This window comes from Geotrypetes seraphini, chromosome 3 (genome assembly GCF_902459505.1).
Source record: "Geotrypetes seraphini chromosome 3, aGeoSer1.1, whole genome shotgun sequence".
Taxonomy (NCBI): domain Eukaryota; kingdom Metazoa; phylum Chordata; class Amphibia; order Gymnophiona; family Dermophiidae; genus Geotrypetes; species Geotrypetes seraphini.
The window spans coordinates 170,130,355-170,150,334 of NC_047086.1; the positions used below are offsets into that span (position 1 = coordinate 170,130,355).

The following is a 19,980-nucleotide window of genomic DNA, read 5'->3' on the forward strand; positions in this document are numbered from 1 at the left end:
CTCTAGTGACAATACAAGGCTTTTTTCCCACATAATCTCTCAAGTGCAATCTAGCCAGGATTCATTTGTGGCAAAGGCACTTGATGTGGAAAAAGCCTTTGACCTCATGGAATGGTCCTTTCTCTTTAAAGTCATGTCATGGTTTGGCATACACGAGAAATTCATCACTATGGTCAAGGCCTTATACTCAAATCCATCTACTAAACTTCACATAAATGATGTTATTTCATTGGCATTTGCTCTAACTAGAGGCACCAGGCAAGGGTGTCCATTATCATCACTTCTTTTTAATTTGGCGCTTGAGCCTCTGTTAATCACTATCAGATCCAATACTGAAATAAAGGGTTTCCAGATGGATGACTAGATCTTCAAGCTATTAGAATACGCGGACGATGTGTTAGTCTTCTTTGAACTCGTTGCCTCCCATTCTACAGACAATCCATTTGTATGCACAAGTTTCTGGATACAAACTAAACATAACAAAAACTGAGGTCATGCCTCTCAGTGGAACACCATTTAAAGACATCGTCACTAGTCTGAATCTTAAGTATGCTCCTACCAAACTGAAATATCTGGGGGTCTATTTCAGAACATCCTATAAAGAGACTAAGGATTACAATACTGAGTACATTTTTCAAATTATCAAGACTACAACATGGTGGTCCCCTCTAAAGCTCTCTTGGTGGGGTCATCTAGACTCATTAAAAATGATTACCTATGTCTTATCAATGATTCCTTTTTTCCTCCATCCTCAGCTTACAGCAAATTCGAGTCGATGATGGTTCAATTCCTGTGGAATAATAAAGTTCCTCGTATAGCCTTGAAAAAGCTGAAATGCACTAAATAGCATGGAGGGGTTAACTTTCCAAGCCTATATGACTATCACATAACTTTTCTATGTAGACAGAGATTACAGTGGTTACTGGAACCAAATTAATCTTGCACCCCCTCCTGGTTAAAATTGGAACACAAGCTCTTTGATAAATCTTACTTGAAATACCTTTCTTTTCTGCCTACGGATGACACTGTCAAAAATAATGTTATATTATCTTCAACCAAATCTGCTTTATTTGAAGTTGACAGCCATGCTACCTTGCAATGTAATGCTACCATGTTGTCTCCTTTCTAATATAATCCCAAATTAAAAATACAAGGTCAATACATTGAATGGAAATCATGGATAAAACTTGGTTTCTGGTCAATTACACTTTTCCCTTTGTATTCGCTGTGATAGGGGATTAACAGAACCGCAAACACTGAAAAACCGCAAATAACTTTTTTATGTTATTTGCTGTTTCTATTAAAAACCATCGTGAATATGATGAAACCACGAATAACATGGTGGGAGATTTGACCTGTTTCTGAAGGAGAGGCAAAACACGGTGAACAAAGTGCTGGGAATCAGCAATTTTCTCTGTAAACGCTTGGAATCAGCGATTTCTCTATACAAGCTGATGTAATTTGTGGGGAGGAGCCAGCAAGCTAAAAACCACAAATAATCGAAACCGCGAATGCTGAAACCGTGAATACAGAGGGAGAAATGTAATTAGCAATCGTATTATCTGAACGTACTTTCTTGGATTATATCACACTAACACATATGGCCTTGACTTTAATCAACATTTTAGGTGGCTGCAATTGCGCCATTGTGTTTCTGACTACCTAAAACAGTCTGATCTATCATAAGATATCCCTTCTATATTACAATGATGTGCTACTATTAGATCTAATGCCGAGAGAAGCATCGACATGGTATAAGATTTTATAGCAGAAGAAATTTACCCAGCCAACGGCCTTATATGATGTTTGGTCTCATGACACTGATACAAAATTTGCTCCACAAATATGGATGGAAAATTGGTTATCCTCCTTCAGGGCTTTAAAAGCATCATCTATTATGCAAACAGTTCTTTTTCTTTTTCACAGGGTATATTGGATGCCTCACAAATTATCGAAAATAAACTCTACTATTGCCAGTACTTGCTGGTCTTATCAAAACATTGGCACATTGGATCATATGATTTGTCATTGTCCACATTTACAACTTTATTGATCAGAAATATGGTTGACAATCTGTAAGATATAGCCAATCAGAGAAGTGTTGACATACTCGATAGTTATCTTTGGGGCACAGGCCCTTATGTTTTACCTAGACAAATATGATTCTAAGTTGCTTAAATGTCTTTTACTGATTGCATTAAAAACTATACTGGCATGTTGGAAAGACTTTTCTTCCCTCAATTATAATACATGGTGGAATACAGTCTGTCTATATTCTAAATTTGAAAAAACTGCAGCAGAAAAAACTAATACACTGCCTTCTTTTGATAAAGTATAGTTCAGAGTTTTGAATTACTGTGAGATCTGATATATTTGGTCATACTGAAACGACAGGTCCCAATTTGTATTAGCCTCGTTCTGCTGTCTTGACTACAGATGCATCCGGGGACAGAAAACACACACACACATAGTCAAAGAAAGATGAAGTGTTTATTCAGACCAACATCACATATTTATAGTCCCCCCCCCCTTTGTACATGCCCAGTCACAAGCTAATAATGGGTGTAGCTTATGAGGAAAAGTAAGTTTCATTTCTCAAGGAAAAGTAAGTTTCATTTCTCATAAAAAACAGGGAGCGGGGAGAGAAATTCCACAACCAGTACACATAGTCATAATTACAAATAACAAAAAGAGACAATGGTTTTTTGTGATTTCTTGTATAGCAAAATAAGCTTATAAAGAATATACCCTTACAATCCCCCCTTACGTCATGAAGATGACATCATAAGCTACAGCAGCAGCGTGGAGAGAAAGGTACTCTGCTAAGGTGTCTGAGATCACATATATAGACAGATTGTGTAATTTAGATAGGAAACAACAAAACTGCAAAAAATGGGGATAAAAAACTCCAAAAATGGCCAATGGTATGTTTTCCGAGGTACTCCACTAACCAAACAGACAGAGCTCCAGTAGGCCTTAAACTAGCTCCCATCCGTCATGGAGTCAGGGCTGAACTTAAATCTGCAAATAAACACGATTATACAAAAGGAAGATGAAAACAACATCATAGAACATAGCACTAGCAAAGTAAATTTTCATGGAACACATGGCACAATAATCAATAATCAGAAAAGGGTCTGGAGTCTAAACGTATGCTTGAACTTCTGAAAGAGAAAACAAACAATTTAGTCAATGGGCTCTATTGCTCTGCCTATTTTATTCATAGGGCATGTCTTCAGTCAAGTCACAGTCATAAGAGATAATGCAATGAGAGACACAACTGGCTTCAATCTACAGAAATAGGCAGATCTTACTAGGTAAAGCACAATACAGTGTCCAGGGGTAAATACAGAGGTAGTATGAAGTATTGCAGTGTCAATTCAAGGTTACTTGAAGCACAACTTGTTCTTCCTGTTTATTTTGTTTCAGTTCAGCAAAAGATTCTTTGTGCCAAAACTGATCCAAGATAGCTATGTATGTATTCCAACTGCCTGATAAAAGAAAGGAGAAGAAACACTTCACATTATCATCAAAAGGAAACACATACCCATTGTTAAGAAAAAAGAAAAGTAATAAGGGAAACGCCCCTTTCCAGATACCGGTGGTAAATCAGTCGCCAACAAGCTGCATCTCCCAGACCTGTAAAAGAGACTTGTACAGTATACTGTAAAACAAAACGAAAAAATGAAACACTGGGCTTAACAGATTAAAGTAGTAAATTGCACTGTCCACTAGAACATATGAGTTAGTGTCAATTCATAGTTGCTTTATACAGTTCCTACCCCAAAGAGCTTACCTAAACAAAAATAACTTGGAACTTTACTCACACCTGCCTATTCCAACTAGAATATCCCTTATAATAAGGACATAATACAAGCACATACCTTTTAACCCCCTAACACATCCCTTTTTAACAATGTACACTATCCTGTCACCAAATCCACATTAGCCATAGAGCAAACCTGAGTCTACAACCGTTCCCATGTTTCTAACCCCAAATTGTTTCTTCCATCTCCCCAGTGTTTTCGTTGACCAAGTTCCCAAGTTAAAAACTCGATTAAATTCCAAATACTAAGCCTTTGACTTTTTTTTTCAAAACTTCAAAATGTGCACAGTGCTGTAACTTTTGGCAATAATCCTATGCTTAGATTTTTTTGTTTTTATATGCAGGCGATAGTGTTCTTCTGTCACCTTAAAATGGTGCCAGCAAAAGTCACACATCCACAGCTTTATAAAAGAATTCTAATGTCTCCTAAAGCCAAAAGATATCCTAAAACTATTAATTTATAAATTGTTCATGTAGATCAGAAAACTAGTTCTTATTGTCTTCTCCCTTCCTATTCTGAATGTGAGAAAGTTTAATAACTTTCAACTCTAGTCACGAGGAAATGTTTTCTCTCCCCCTTCTCGTGTAAAAAGACAAAGAGGGACAGGCAAAAAAATGCTGGCCATAGGGGTGGAGGAAAAACAGCAAATCCCCTACAAATACGGTATGCATACCACAGTTAGAATAAAGTTCCTTTTTACTAGGCACAACACAAACAAACAAAAACAAAAAAAATAGCAATCCCCTTTCAAATATGCAAAATGGTCCCTAAGAACTGGTAAAAATTATTGAATTCCAAAGTATCGCTTGCTTTAAGAAAGTCTGTTCGTATTAGCTCAACTATTAAAGCTGTATTTCTTCCTGAGTCGTACTGCTCCCCCCGTCCTATGCTGAATGACCCGTTCAGCTCCTCTCATCTCTGTGTAAGGCACCGTCTCAAATTATTTTCTCCGAACATCCCCTCTCCCCCGAGGGTTTTACAGGGAGGAGATAAATAGTTTAAGGGGTCTCATGGGCAGATTTTTTACCTCTTTGCAATCCCCTTTGTTTTGGACATAGCCAATTTTGTTTTTCTCTGCACTAAACTTGCTCCAACTCCCCTTCCTCCTAGAGAAAAAAATCTCTGTGGAGAAAAAAAAGGGAGGCGGCCAAAAGGCCGCCTTCTATCTCACTGGAAGGCATGGAAAAGGAGGAGGGGGTGAAAGCTCTCACTACTGCCCAGAGGCACAGCGTGGGGAACTGTTTTTTTTTTTTCAAGTGAACAAAAGAAAAGCCAGAATGCATTTTGTTTGTTTTTTTGTTCACAGACAGAAATTTTAATAATGTAATTCAGACACGCTTCTCTGTTCAACAAAGAGCAGATACCAAAGCTGCAATTCTTGGTGGTGTTTTTTATTTTTGTTTTTTTTCCAAGACTCGTCGTTCTTAGGAAGGGGAGGATCCTTAGTGCCCGTCAGACCCAGAACAAAGCACAAATCACACTTACCTTACCTGATACACAAGACACCGTAATATACAATGCAATAGAAAGAAAAAGAACATGCAAGAACAGCAGAACAGGCAATGCTGTACAGATGTGAATTAGTTAGAGCAGTCCTTCCCAAAAGGACAGGTAATGAGTTAAAGCAGTCCTTCCCAAAAAGACAGGTAATCTGTGGGGTTCCCAAAACCACCGCTATAAATTCACAAAGGGTCAAAAACCTCAAGAGACTTGCCAAAAGTCTCAATAATCAAATAAGGGTGTGGAAGAGGACAGAGACCAGTGAGCACTAGAAAACAGATACTCACTAGACCCGGCACCAAATCTCCACTCCCGGACGGAAAGCCCCCAGCTGAAACGGTCCTGGTCACAATTTGTATTAGCCTCATTCTGCTGTCCTGACTACAGATGCATCCGGGGACAGAAAACACACACACACACACACACACACATAGATAGCCAAAGAAAGATGAAGTGTTTATTCAGACCAACATCACATATTTATAGTCCCCTCCCCCCCTTTGTACATGCCCAGTCACAAGCTAATAATGGGTGTAGCTTATGAGGAAAAGTAAGTTTCATTTCTCAAGGAAAAGTAATTTCCTTTTCTCATAAAAAACAGGGAGGGGGGAGGGAAATTCCACAACCAGTACACATAGTCATAATTACAGATAACAAAAAGAGACAATGGTTTTTTGCGATTTCTTGTATAGCAAAATAAGCTTATGAAGAATATACCCTTACACATACTAATGAAAACCCTTTTTCTCATGTTCCCATTCTTTTGATATGCCTACTATGTTTTACCCTGTTTAATTGGGGCTAACCTGAGGGAAATGGATATGTATGTATATTTCTGATTGTCATCTGCAAATCATTGGTTATGCAATTTACTGTTAAAGAGCCCAATAGCTAGTCTCAATGGGCGACTATAACAATGGGCTGGATGGCCCAAGGTAGTCGCCCATGGCGAGACAGCTTGCAGATGCTCTGGCGGAGGTAGTTGTTGGGGGGGGGGGCAGAGGTAGGTAAGGAGGGACTTGGTTTTCCGTCAGGTGACTGGGGAAGGGATTGACTGTGAGAGAAGAAGCAAGGTATGATAGGTGATTGGGGTTATATAGGACTCATGCCTCCGAGGAACTGTGTGCTTCCCTGTCCCTCGGAGGCAACTTTTCCTCCCACCCTCACCTTTGTATATAGGGTTTGCTTGAGAGATATGGGGGTTCAGGGTTTTCGCAGCGGCGGTAATCCTGAGCTACAAGATTTTGGCTCATCGGAAGATGAGCGGGTATTTGGTAGTGAGCTCAGTGGAGTGGTGATGCAGCGGGTCAGGCGACCCTGAAACGGAGCATGGAGGTCCACGCTTACTCCCTCCCAGGCTCATCAGGGGATGAGTAGTTAAGGGGAAGCGAGCTCAGGTGAGCGAATAGGCTTTGAGGCAGGTGGCACGGAATAGGGGCATGCAGGTACATGCCACCCCCTAGGCTCTTGCTGACGTGGCAGGGTCAGGGGAATATAATTTTGATTTTGTCAAATTGCAATGTTTTGTAGCTCTGGAGGTGAAGCAATGGTTAATTGCTTATTTGTTGTCCCAATAAACAAAGCTGCGGCCTGGTTATTACCATCAATAAAGTGTCTGTGATTTATTTATTAATGACATTATTGTGGGGTTATATGAAACTTGATAAGTAAGCATAGGGCTTGATGATCATGGGGGTGAAGGTAAGGGTGAGGGGGCGACAACTTGGCCATTCCAGATCCATATGTTATGTTTCTTATTGTTTACTGAAATATAATAAAACAGATTGAACTTAAAAAAAAAGGGATAAACCACATAAAGGAAAATAAAAATACCTTTTTTATTTGATTAACTTAATATATCGCCTTTACAAAACCTCAAGTTAGTTGATTGGGCTGAGAGAACTTTTCAGCATCCTCTCCTATGTAATACAATTGAGCCAAATATGACAATCAAGCCATTGTGACATCACTGATGAGGTTGTCTCTTATTGGTGGAATGAGGCGTTATGACATCACAATTCTGGGCTCTGGTTACCAGACACTGAAACTCTTCACAATATGAGAGGGTGCTGAAAAGTTCTCATCCCAACCAGAAAAGAATGACATAGTGTTCATTCAATGATCTGAAACAATGTTTAAAAAAAACAAAAACACCAAAAACCAACAACCGGTAGAATTTTTTTTTTTTCTGCAAATTGGCACTTAAGGAAATACAGAGTGCTCTTTTAAGTTACAGTGGCAGAATTTAGGAGGTTGTTTGGTTGGGCTGAGAACTTTTCAGCACCCCCTTGGTGATTATGGCCTCTGCCCTGGAGAGAGGCAGGACCATTACCAGGACTTATTGTAACCCTTGTCCTGGAGGTGTCCAGAGGCCGTGACCCTTGCCCTGGTCAAGCTCCTACTGATCTCGGGGGGGGGGGGAGGGGGGGCTGGCCACCCGCGTCCTGGAGCCCAGGCCCGTCCAGTCCGCCGCTGCAGAAGTCCCTGGCCCCCACGGTGCGGGATAGGACGAGGCTCTTTCCCTGCCTCTACAAGTGAACGAGAGCAGACAGCCGGGGAAGAGCTGTCCTCCTAGGGCACAGGGTGAGACCCTCCCCGGGGGCAGGGCTTCGCCTTCCCTCCTCCTTCCCGCAGGTAGAGGGCGGCTCGGCGGCGGCTGGGCTGGGAGAGCCGGAGCTGGGCACTGGCGCTGGGGCTCGGAAGGACTGCGGCGGCCCCCTTCGCTTTGGTCCGGAGGAGAGAGAGCGCAGCGCCCGAGGGGTTGGGAAGAGCGACGAGCACGAAATGACTCGCATCCATTGAAGGGTCCGTGGCTTCCCCCCCCCCCCTTCTCTCTCTCCCTTTTGTTTTTATTGCAACTTTTAGGAAGATAAAAAAAAGTTGTATTGGTGGAGTTGTTTGTCGTTATCTAAAGCTGTCAGATTTTTTTTTTTTTAAACACGTTTTAGAAGAGCTTGAACGTCTTTCTCCGGGGGAACCCCTGATCGGCGCTGCAGTGTTCCTTAATAGTGTGTTCTCCGGGAAGATTTGAGCCGACAGGGTAGCCCTCAGTCTTAATCTGCTGTGAAAAACCATTACAACGTACAAATTTGATGCAACTTCTCAAAAGGTTACACATACACTTTTCTTGTTGTGCTGCTAAAGGGTTTTTTGTTTTGTTTTTTTTGTACAAATTAGACGTGCATCCCAGTTGCACAAGCTGGAAAAGCCGTGCATTTGTGTCGCATCTTTGAAAATACCCCTACTACTATTACATAGGAAGGATTATTTATTTGTTTGTTGAAATATATATTTTGGAGACCATTATTGCAATGATTAGAAAGACTTCCCCCCCCCCCCCCCTTTCTCTGGTGAATGCTTGAGCAAGAGAAAAATCTATGGATCGGCCTTTCCTCTCGGCTCCTGGTTTGATTTCATTTATGTACCGTGGCGCTAAATGGCACTGTTATGGTTTTGGGACAACAGACGCACGTGGAGTCTGTGTGTTTATACTTGATCTGTTAGGATTATTCTCCATTTCAAACCCAATAGGCTCTTGGCCATCAGTTTGCCTTTCTCGCTGTCATTGCGGACACAGCTAAAATTCGCTAGTAAAAACAATCCCGCCAGGTTGAATTTCATAGGATACAGTTAAGTGTGTGTGTGTGGGGGGGGTGGGGGGGGGGGAGAGATGCCACTTCGCCTCTTTCTTCTAAAGAACTGTCAGTTTCTATGTGGGCGTATTTTGTATTATTGGGGAGGGGGGCAATGCATTTACAGTGTTGTAGCGGTGATTAGCTTTACAAGGTTTAAAGAAATTGCTCAGCTTGTAAAGATTATTGCTAGCGGCCAGAAGAAAAATGATACCGCCCTAATGCAATCTTCACCTGCATTCTGAGACGAGACGTCGACCGTATTGTCAAAATAGTTTACATTCTCCAGTTGTTATTGCGGATTGAGAGTGACTGCAGCTTAACCCGAAACATGCAAAAAAAAAAAATGCAGTAAGCTAACGAAACACTGATTTGTTTCCGAGAAGACTACTTCCAGAGATTTGTATCATTTCTAAAGTCTGCAAAATAAAATGCTGGCGTAGCTACAAGTTCAAACCGAGGGGAGTAAATATTTCCAGACCTTTATTACTCAGAAGGGTTGCGCTAGGAAAGATACACTTTTTTTAAAGAAGATTTTTAATCTGATCAAAAGCAAGACTGCGCTCAGCAAAGTTAAGACGCGTTATTCACGCGGAATGTCTGTTTTTTGTAAGGTTTTATAGGCTGTAGTTTATAAACTCTAGTTTAGACTAAAGCACGAGGAAAGCCTTTGATTTCTGAAACAACCAAGAATTAGGCCCCTAAATCTGTTGCAAATTTAGCATCTGTTTTTGTACAGACCGTAACTTTTACTGTATGTTGAGCTTTCTTGCTCCTCACCCACCTGATTAGTTTCTCATTGTAAACATTTGCTTTATTTACTCTTTCAATCGCGACCGTGGAATATTGCAACTTTTAAGGAGTACAAGTTCTGCATTTTGCATGCTCTGTGATCGTGATACATTTTTGAACTGAAATGCAATTGTGAGTGAAAGAACACGAATATTGCATTATAATAAGGGTCATATTTCTTTTTCATTAGATTTCCTTACACATCCAGGGAGGGAAATGTATTTTGGAATAGTTAAATTATTTACTTATAATTTGTAATTACATCATATATATTATTACATTAAGAATGAAGATGAGGAATTGGAGAAAATGATTGTTTAATATAATAGTTGTATAGTTAATAGTGTGTTTTGGGCAGTTTTTCTGATTTACTATTCGTATTGCACTATCTAAGTTTTGAAAATCAATAAAGTTTATAATATGAATATTCCATAGAATAACTTTTCCATAGATTTTTGCTTCTGCCATTGATTTTTTTTTTAATACTGTACTGTACTGTACTGTAATCTATGTACAGGGTACAGGTGGTCCCTTTTTATTTGACTAATTAATACATTTGCCATTAGCTGTAGAGTTTCCTTTGGACTAACACAGCCATCACACTATTCAGTTTCTGTATTGTGGCGGTATAGAAGAATAAAGTTATTATTATTATTATTATACTGACCTGATGGAGAGAGAATAATTCTTCAAACCTTCTCAAACATAAAATAAAATCGTTAGACCAACAGAAGGTGCATCTCACATCTGTAACCTTACTTTTACACATCCAAGTGGGCTACAAGGCGATCACAATTCTTTGCTATGACTAATCATCATTTTTATAGTGCTACCAGCACTGTATATTAACATTTAGGGCTCCTTTTACAAAAGTGCGTTAGGGCCTTAACACATGGAATAGCGCACGCTAAATCGCCATGCGTGCTAGCCGCTACCGCCTCCTTATAAGCAGGCGGTAATTTTTCAGCTAGCGCGCGCTAAAAACGCTAGCGCTCCTTTCTATACTAAACTGAATTGACCAAGATCAAAACGTAGAATAATGTCGGGGGAGGGGTTCTTCCACCCTCACTAGGGACCCGAAACCAGTTTGGCTCCTGGGCTTTCGCAGTTTCAATTCCCCTGGAAGTGTGTGAGAAGAAGTGGGGGGGGGGAGGGACCATTTGCACCAGATACCCGAGAAAGTGAACTTTGGTAAGATGCTTTGGGGGAATGGTGCTTTGAGCGGGGTGTGCGATGCCTCCCTGTTTGATCGATTTTCGGATTCCCTGGTGAAGGAGAGCTCGCTGCAGCTCAGCTGTATAGTGCGTTCAGCAAAGTCTTACGTCGCAGCTGCTGATCGTATTTCATAGAGCTGTTAAAGCACTTAAAATTAGGCACTGACTAGTAGGAAATAGTTCAAATCACTAGATGAAGAAATAGACAAAAAGGGACGTTTGCAGCCCTGTGCTCAACTGCAATTATAAATAATCTGTTTGCACTAAAACTTTAGGGGGGACAACTGGAAACACTGTCATGATATTGTTTAAGTATTTTGAAATGATGTGGAAAATAGGAAAAAAATAAAAATCACCTTTAGAATTGCTAATTAATCGCCTCCGGTACCAAAGCATGGGACTTTATTGCTCAATGAATGAAACGGATATTGGCAGTCAGCAGATGCATTTCCCTTCATGGAGCCATATCTTAATGTGTCAAGAATCAAGGTGTCTGTTGGATTGTTTCAAAACAGGGGGCACCAGTCCACTTTAGCATAGGTGGAGAAGCCTGTCGTGGCTTTTAATAAAACAGCCTAGACCACCATGATATCCGAACTTGAGGTCTGGATGCAACAAATTAACTGGAGTAAAAATCAACCTAGCTTTTTCTTTTATTACGTGAACAGGCAAAGCTCATTGAAGCCTTTCTTTTAAGTGGGTGTCATAAGTTTCATACTACACAAATGTGTAATGTTATGATATTTATGGGTGGCGCAGTGGTTAAACCTACAGCCTCACCACCCTGGGGTTGTGGGTTCAAACCCATGCTGCTCCTTGTGATCCTGAGCAAGTCACTTAATTGCCCCAGGTACATTAGGTAGATTGTGAGCCTGCTGGGACAGACAGGCAAAAATGCTTGAGTACCTGAATAAATTAATGTAAACAGTTCTGAGCTCCCTTGGGAGAACGGTATAGAAAAATTGAATAAATAAATAAATATATTATTAGATTTAAATCATTAAATGCATAGATCAGAGTTAGGTTTATTGCATTATGGAATGAGTCCCGTGCAGCTAACCAGTGACAGCTATTTTTCTTATTCCCTTTCTAAGATATACAGTAATTTATCTTAATAATAATAATAACAGTTTATATACCGCAATACCATGATGTTCTAAGCGGTTTACAAAGATTAAGCAAAGGTACAAGTTGATTGAGCTTAAGAGAGGTGGAAGAAAGTGATTAGTAGGACAAGAAAATCATTGTTGAGGAGAAAGGGGTGATAGGGTCAGTTGTTCAGATACTTTAGGAACAGTTTTTCGACGCTTCCTAAACTCATAAGTAGTGGATGCTAGCAATTGTTCTAGATCTTTGCCCCATATTGCTGCTTGATGTGAGAGAAGGTGTTCGTGATGTTTTTTTCAGTTTGCAACCTCTAACTGGGGGGGGGGGGGGGAGGTAGAAACAAAGTTGGGATGTGAGCTTCTCTTGTGTCTGTTGGCTGAGAAGGAGAAGAGGTCAGTTATGTATTTAGGGGCAAGTCCGTATAATGCAGAAGCAGGCGAACTTAAACTTTACGCTTGCTTCCATAGGTAGCCAATGCAACTGCCGATAGTAGGGTGTCAGTATTTCAGAGAACTTTTTCATTTTATGATTCTGGTAGTCTTCTGGTAAAATTGTCATTATTTGTTGGCAAGAGCTAAAAAAAAATTGTGTGGGGGGGGTTTTCTCCCCCCCCCCAACAAGGAAACAACATAAGATAAAAACAGGAGATGCCTTATGATTTTATCTATTTATTGGGAATTTTTAACCAGCTTTATGAAAAGATTCACCCAAGGCGTTGTACAGCAGGTCCAGTTTTGAATGCCACGTGCTCATAAGAATGAAGGTTAATTTACTGGTCTCAAGTTGTTATAAAGAGGGGTTATAACTTTTGGGAACAGTTTGAGCTAGGTTACACGATGGGTGGAAAGTGGGAAGAGCTTTCAGGGAATTTATTGTTTGTTAATACTGTTTGTTAATACTGTGCATTTTGCTGACATTCTATAATGTGGGCCCGATTCTCAAAATGGCGTCCCGATTGTAGGGGTCCTACCGCTTTCTAATGAACCAATCAGGACAGGCGTTTAAAAAAAATGAATTTGGCAAATAATACCTACACCATAGGCATCTGACACACACCTACAGAAGTGTTTAGGCATGCCTAAGGACACCTAAGGCCAGCGTAGGCATGGCTTATGCCGGAAGTGATCCTAGGTGTCCTTAGTCTTGCCTAAGCGCTTCCATAGGTGCAAGTCAGATGCCTTAAATGTAGGCCTATAAAACACTGGCCTGTATTTAAGACATCTGTACAACAAGTAGACACGCTTCTGGATGCTGCGCCTACAGGTGATTGACACATGGTAGGTGTCAATTTTGCGGGTGCCTACTGCGGCAGACGCTGTTTCCAGAATCAGGCCCCAGTGGTGTAGTAAGGGTGAGAGGCACCCGGGGCCATGGCGCCCCTCCCTTACCCTCTTGTGTCCAATTCCCCACCCCGTATCTTTTTAACTTCTCCGGTGTGAACAGTATGCCCACGTCGGTGTCGGCGCACCCTTTGACGTAACTTCCTAGGCACAGGTCCCAGAAGTTACATCAGAGAGATCACCGATGCCGACGTGGGCAGCAACCTCGCGCTGGGGAAGTAAAATAAGATGTGGGGAGGGCAAGGGGGGCACGCAGCAAGGAGAGGAGTGGGGGGCGGAGAGGAGAAGGAAGACCGCACCCCCTCTTAGGAAGACCGTGCCTTGGGCGGACACCCCCCCCACCACGCCCTCCTTTACTATGCCACTCTCAGGCCTTGTATGTACACTTCTCCCTCTGCATTCATTATTTTAGCAATCGTGGTTTCAATTATTTGCGGTTTTTAGCTTGCTGGCTCCTCCCCCCCCCCCCAAATTGCATAGAGAAATCACCGATTCCAAGCATTTACAGAGAAAGTCGCTGATTCCCAGCACTTTCTTCACCATGTTCTGCCTCTCCTTCAGGAACAGGCCAGGTCTGCCACCACTTTATTCGCGGTTTCACCATATTCACGATGGTTTTTAATAGAAACCAGCAAATAACATATGAAAAAGTTATTCGCAGTTTTTCTGTATTCGCGGGGTCTGTTAATCCCCTATCAGAGTGAATACGGAGGGAGATGTGTATACAGCCTTGACTAGATTGTAAATTCTTTTGAGCAGAGACTGTCTCTTCTACATTGCTAATGTCTAGTAGTGCTGTAGAAATTATTAATAGTAGTGCTAGTATATGTTTTGTTTGCTTTTTATATTGTGATGATATCTATTTCATACCCTGCTTTGCATAAAGCATTCATAAAAGCAGTTTATAAATTAAGTACCCGGCAGATGGACTTCCTCCTCTTCAAAAAATATATTTCCTACCAATCTCAAAGAAAAAAGTAGCTTCTGCCCCCATGGCTCAACCTGATTCCCCAAGTCCATTGAACATAACAGGAATCCTGGAAACCCCTGGGGACGAAGTTATAAGTCGCTCGACACTTCTGGTTACTTTTGTTTTTCACCAGGATAAAGAATCACTCCTTAGGCTCCTTTTTAGGCTGAAAGAGGTGATTTTTGGGGGGATAGTAATATTTCCATGTTTCCAGATGTCTCGAAAATAACACAAACCAGGAGAAAACAGTTTCTAGAAATGAGGCAGTTTGTGATTGCTTTGGGAGCTAGATTTCAGTTAAAACAGTATTTGGCATGCAACCGAGTTATCTTATCCCTCGTTTTACATTGAGTTACACTAACAAGAGTTCTCAAAGAATACACTTGTTTGCATACCCCTCATTAAAATTATGTCATAACAAAAGGTTCCTTGAAAGAACCTTTTCTTTTCAGGCGGCCAAATTGAATTTATGGCTTGCCAATACTGTGTTAGAAGCCTCCTCTTATCTTGATTTTAGAAAACAGATACAAACTCAATTATTCAACAGATTAGGTTCTTAATGTATTTTATTATTCTAACATTTTTTTATTCCATTTTAAAATTGCTTGTATCTCTTTTAGATTGTATGTATTTCTCCTTATACTGCATATAACTTGTTGAATCTCAAATGATTTGCATTGTTTGTACTATGCTTAATTGTTGGGAACCACCTAGAACTTTCAGGTATGGCAGTATATAAAAATAAATTATTATTATTTTATTATTATTAAGATACCCATGTAAGTGTATGATCTATTTTGATCAAACATCTTATATTTTCTATGAACCCTCCCAATTAAGATATTTTCTCGAGGGAAAAAGAGTACTAATGTCCGCCCCCTTCTGTCGAATAGCTTAAGTGATTGACTCTAATTATAAGGTCCTTTAATTAATGGAAGAAGTAACACTACAATATTTCATGTATAATTCTGTTTTCTTTTAGTTTATTTTCAAAGTAAGTCACTCTCTCTGATATGTGAATTGGCTGTCCCTAATGAGGACTGTTAAGAGCCAGTGCATTGTTTAAATTTTGAATTGTATTTTCTTATTTGTTAAAATTGTGGCAAAGTCTCTGATTATACATATATAAATTTCTTTGAGATGATATAAGTATTAATAAAATTAAACCAAATTCATATTAAAAAGGCCACCTTTTATCATGCTGCATTAGGGTTTTTTGTTGTTTTTTTTTAATCGCAGGCTGCCGCAGTAAAAGCGCCAACATTCATAGAATTCCTATGAGCATTGAATCTTTTACCACAGCGACTCAATTTTTTATTTTATTTTTTTTTAATCTAACGCAGGACATGCTGAGTGGAACAGGCTGCCAGAATAATTCAAGCAACAAAAAGATTTGTGTAAATAAATTAAAAAAAAGTTGTTAAAGCATCATTTGTAAGATGAAGTATGATGGTAGATGCCTTTTATATGAATTGGCTATTTTGATGGGATTTTTTTACATGTTTATTTTGTTTTGTTATTTTTTAATTTTGTGTGTTTGGCTGTAATATGCCTTGATTAAAGATGGAATATAAATCTATAAACCATAATGCAGCTTGATAGAAGGGGGCCTAGCCCCTCCCCCCCCCTTTTTGCAAAAGTATAACGTAGTTTTTAGTGCTGGCCATGGCGGTAACAGCGCAGACGCTCATAGAATTCATATGAGCGTCCGAGCTGCTACCACTGCTGCCGGCGCTATAAATTGCACTATGCTTTTAGAAAAGTGTGGGGGAAGGGGGTAAATGAGATATAGTGTAAATTTGTCCTGCTGTAACCTTCATGCCTTTGAAAAGTGCTAATTGATCTCCCAGCTTCAAAACATAATAGAACAGTTTGTTATTTGAAACGCTCAGCTCTGCCGCGGACTCTTAATAAGCCCAGATTATAGGCCTTGTTGCTGTTCAAGTCGAAGGACATTTTGAGATTCTCTGTCCAGGCTCTGTGAAGTCAGGGAAATTCAGTTAGTGATTGTTTTAGCTCGCATTAGGTGCTTGTCTTTCAGAATCACATTTTTGGCGCCAGCCTGTAGTTCCAGCTGTGGTTTCTTGGAGGATTTCGACTTGGTGATGTACATTTGTGGCTTTAAGACATTTTGAGGGAACCTTTCTTTCCTTGCAGTTCTTTTTTTTTTTTTTTTTTTTCAAACCATTAATCACTGTCAATCCTCTGGCATGCTTAAAAAAAACTAGTAAAGAGGATGCAGCCAGTTTAAATGGAAAGGGACTATAAATAATTGATAGTAAAGTATTTCACTCATAAGATCATACCAGGGTCCTGTGGTAAACTTACAGTTTTGGAGCACCCCCTCAGAGCTATGAGCTTAAGAGACAAGGAATCTGTATCTCTTTCAATTTTATGGATTGCACAGTGAAGGACTTTGTGAACATAGTCAATATTATACTGATAAATTTTAGGTACAGGCCAAAAAGCAGCTGAACCTGTTAAGAATATAAGAATAGCCTTCCTGGGTCAGACCAATGGTCCATCTAGCCCAGTATCCCATCTTCATGGTGGCCAATCCAGGTCACAAGTACCTGGCAAAAACCGAAATAGTGAAAAGATTAGACCTAAAATTCTATCTTACCCAATATAAGCTGTATAGAGAAAATGGATAACATGATGTTTACAAGGACCTCTATATGCCAAAACTTTAAAGGTTCTCAGAGGTGCTAAAAAAATAGCTACTACTTTTATACTGTTTCACACAGATTTTAACAAAATTTATCAAAAGGTCATTTTCTATCAATTGAATGACGTTTCCAACTAAGAGTTCTATGTGAATTTCTTACTCGGGGTTGGAGGTGAGCATTTCATAACATATTAGATGAATCAGATCATAGGACCTCCTATGATCTAGATATCATTCCAGGTCCGCATCCTGAATTTGATGTTATAATCATCTATGCTCTACCCCTCCTTCCCACCATCTAAATTGATTATCCACTAGTGCAAAAAAATGCAAAAAAAACTTTTTCTTGTGTGTTATATATGCAAAACCCTTTTAAAAAAATTTAAATGAATAGAATATCCTTTAAGAAAGAAGGCAACACATATCTTGGGTGGAACCAGCCACCACCAGTGCTGGAATATTGAATATAAACTCCCGATGCCTGTTGGTGATGGCGTTTCAATCCTGCATGGATCTTCCTCGGGGGATTTGTAAGAAATGGCTGCCTCTTCTTCCGAATTAATCAGATTGAAGAAATATGATCAGTACTTGAAGAAATACTTATTGGAAAACTTCTATCCTGTGACCAACGGTCTGCAAACCGAAATAGTAGCAACATTCCATGCTGCCAATACAGGGCAAGCAGTGGCTTCCCCCTGTCTGTCTCATTAGCAGACTATGGACTTTTCTTCCAGGAACTTGTCCAAACCTTTTTTAAAACCACCTACGTTAACCATTCTTATCACATCCTCTGGCAATGTGTTCCAGAGCTTAACTATCCTCTGAGTGAAAAAATATTTCCTCCTGTTGGTTTTACAAGTATTTCCCTGTAATTTTACTGAGTGTCCACTAGTCTTTGTAATTTTTAGATTGAGTAAAAAAATATTGATCCACTTGTACCTATTCTGCACCACTCAGGATCTTGTAGACTTCAATCAAATATCTCCCCTCAGCTGTGTCTTTTCAAAGCTGAAGAGCCTTGGGGCTCCTTTTACTAAGCTGCAATAGCTTTTTTAGCGCGCGCGCTAGACGCTAACGCCTCCATAGAGCTTGCGTCAGTATTTTCCGTTTAGTGCGGGGTTTGCGTGCGCTAATCTTCAGCGCGCGCTAAAAACTCTAGCGCACCTTAGTAAAAGGAGCCCTTAGTCTTGTTAATGATCCCATTTTTAATAATTCCTAGCGTCTTGTTTGATTTTTTTGGCCACTGTTACACATCGGGTGGATGGTTTCAGCATATTGTCTACAATGATACCCAGATCTTTATCTTGGGCACTGACTCCCAAGATGGACCCTAACATCTGGTAACTATGATTTAGGTTATTCTTCCCAATGGGCATCACTTTGCATTTGTCCACATTAAATGTCGGCTGTCATTTGGAGTATTACATTTGGCTAGCAAGTCTTCTGGTCTCAAAATGATCAGACTAGTTTCAGAAGTTATATTCTGGATGACCTCCCCCCACCCTCACCCCGCCACACACACATATACAGTATATGTGTCCAAAGTGCAGGCCACACCCGTTATTAGTTTATGAAGTAAACACTGTTTTCTACCTGCATTTGACATTGGAAAGAACCAATCGTCCTTTGAATGGTGCAACCTCTGAGTGATGTGGTGAAAGAAGTATTTTGGGTTTTTTTCTAAAAACCAAGCACAAGTACCATTTTGTTTAGTTATAGCTGTTTAGCACATTGTTCGTTTGGTCAAGAAGTGGTGATTTTATAGTTAATTCTGAGGAAGAATTCCAACGGAAGTTTTTGTAAAGTACCTTTTTGGCCTTGTTCTTTTTCCTTCTTGTTTTACTACACAATCCCATTTGGCAGCTGAATGACAAGAAATAATAGGCCAGCAAGAGCAAATCAAAAATGACTGGTCGCATTTATATAATGTTCAATATTTTGACTTGTTAAAAATCTTTTCCATATTTTAATAAAATTTGACTGCTTCTGTTGTGGGTGCTTGGACCATTGAGAAAAATAGTGAGGGTTTGCATGGCCGCCTCTTTTGGCACTCAGGTGACAGTGTTGTAAGGCAGTGAGGATCATTGCTCTCCATTGAATAGAGAGGTTTCCTGATCCAAATGCCAGCTTTTGCCCATACTATATGGCAGGGAGCTCAAGGTCTGTTCTGGAGTGCTGTAAACAGGTTGGGTTTTCAGGATATACCTAATGAATATGCATGAGCTATATTTGCTAGCATATTTCCTCCACTGTATGCAAATCCATCCCAGACATTTTTATTAGGGGCACGGTGAAAGCCTGACCTATTTGTAGCCATCAGGGACTGTGCTTGGACACTCTTGCTGTAGGGTCTAAAAGTAAAACTGAAGTGGAAACTGGAAGAGTAATTGGGTGGAGATGAGACTTTAACCAGACCAGTAAAGCTGCAGATTTCCTGAGCTTCGTAAGTCTATAAGCTGACTGTTTTTTGTGTCTGGTGGTGCATTTTGTGATGTATTAGTATCATGGAACTGTTGCTGTCACTTAAATGTTTTCCTGCAGTATAGGAAAAAGTCTTTCCTAATCTTCCCCCTAATCCTTTTTTAGACAAGCATAACTGCTGATATTTTCACATATTTGCAAAGTTGCAATTCTAATTTGAACATTTTATTTATTGATTTCAGGATTGCATGAGGACTTTCTGTTTATGCTTATTCTGTGTTCTTTTTCACTTGTTGCTTAATGCCAAATGCTGTTGTAATAGTAGTGTACAATATAAGGAACTCAGAAATAATTCTACCCTAAGACATACTGAACTGCATGTGAACAAATAAGAAAACTCTTCTGATTAATCATGTTCAAACAGATCTGATGTATGATGTTTGCGTTTTATTTTGTTCTAATGTTTTTAATGAATATTTTACATGTAGTATGTATATTATTTGGCATCC

The 19,980-nt window shown here is 39.9% G+C and overlaps 1 protein-coding gene across 14 annotated transcripts in view; it reads left to right on the forward strand.

The window, feature by feature from the left end:
• The first annotated feature begins 7,912 nt into the window (after positions 1 to 7,912).
• The window catches only part of EYA4 (EYA transcriptional coactivator and phosphatase 4), a 443,388-nt gene continuing 431,320 nt past the window's right edge, over positions 7,913 to 19,980 (forward strand). For 3 of the 14 annotated variants that reach the window (XM_033939341.1, XM_033939338.1, XM_033939343.1), the window contains exon 1: positions 7,918 to 8,132. The gene's annotated coding sequence lies outside the window, so the exon portion shown is untranslated. Of the gene's footprint in view, positions 8,133 to 19,368; positions 19,494 to 19,980 lie in introns of those variants that run through there. The other 11 variants (XM_033939344.1, XM_033939346.1, XM_033939333.1 and 8 more) reach the window with 8 other exon arrangements.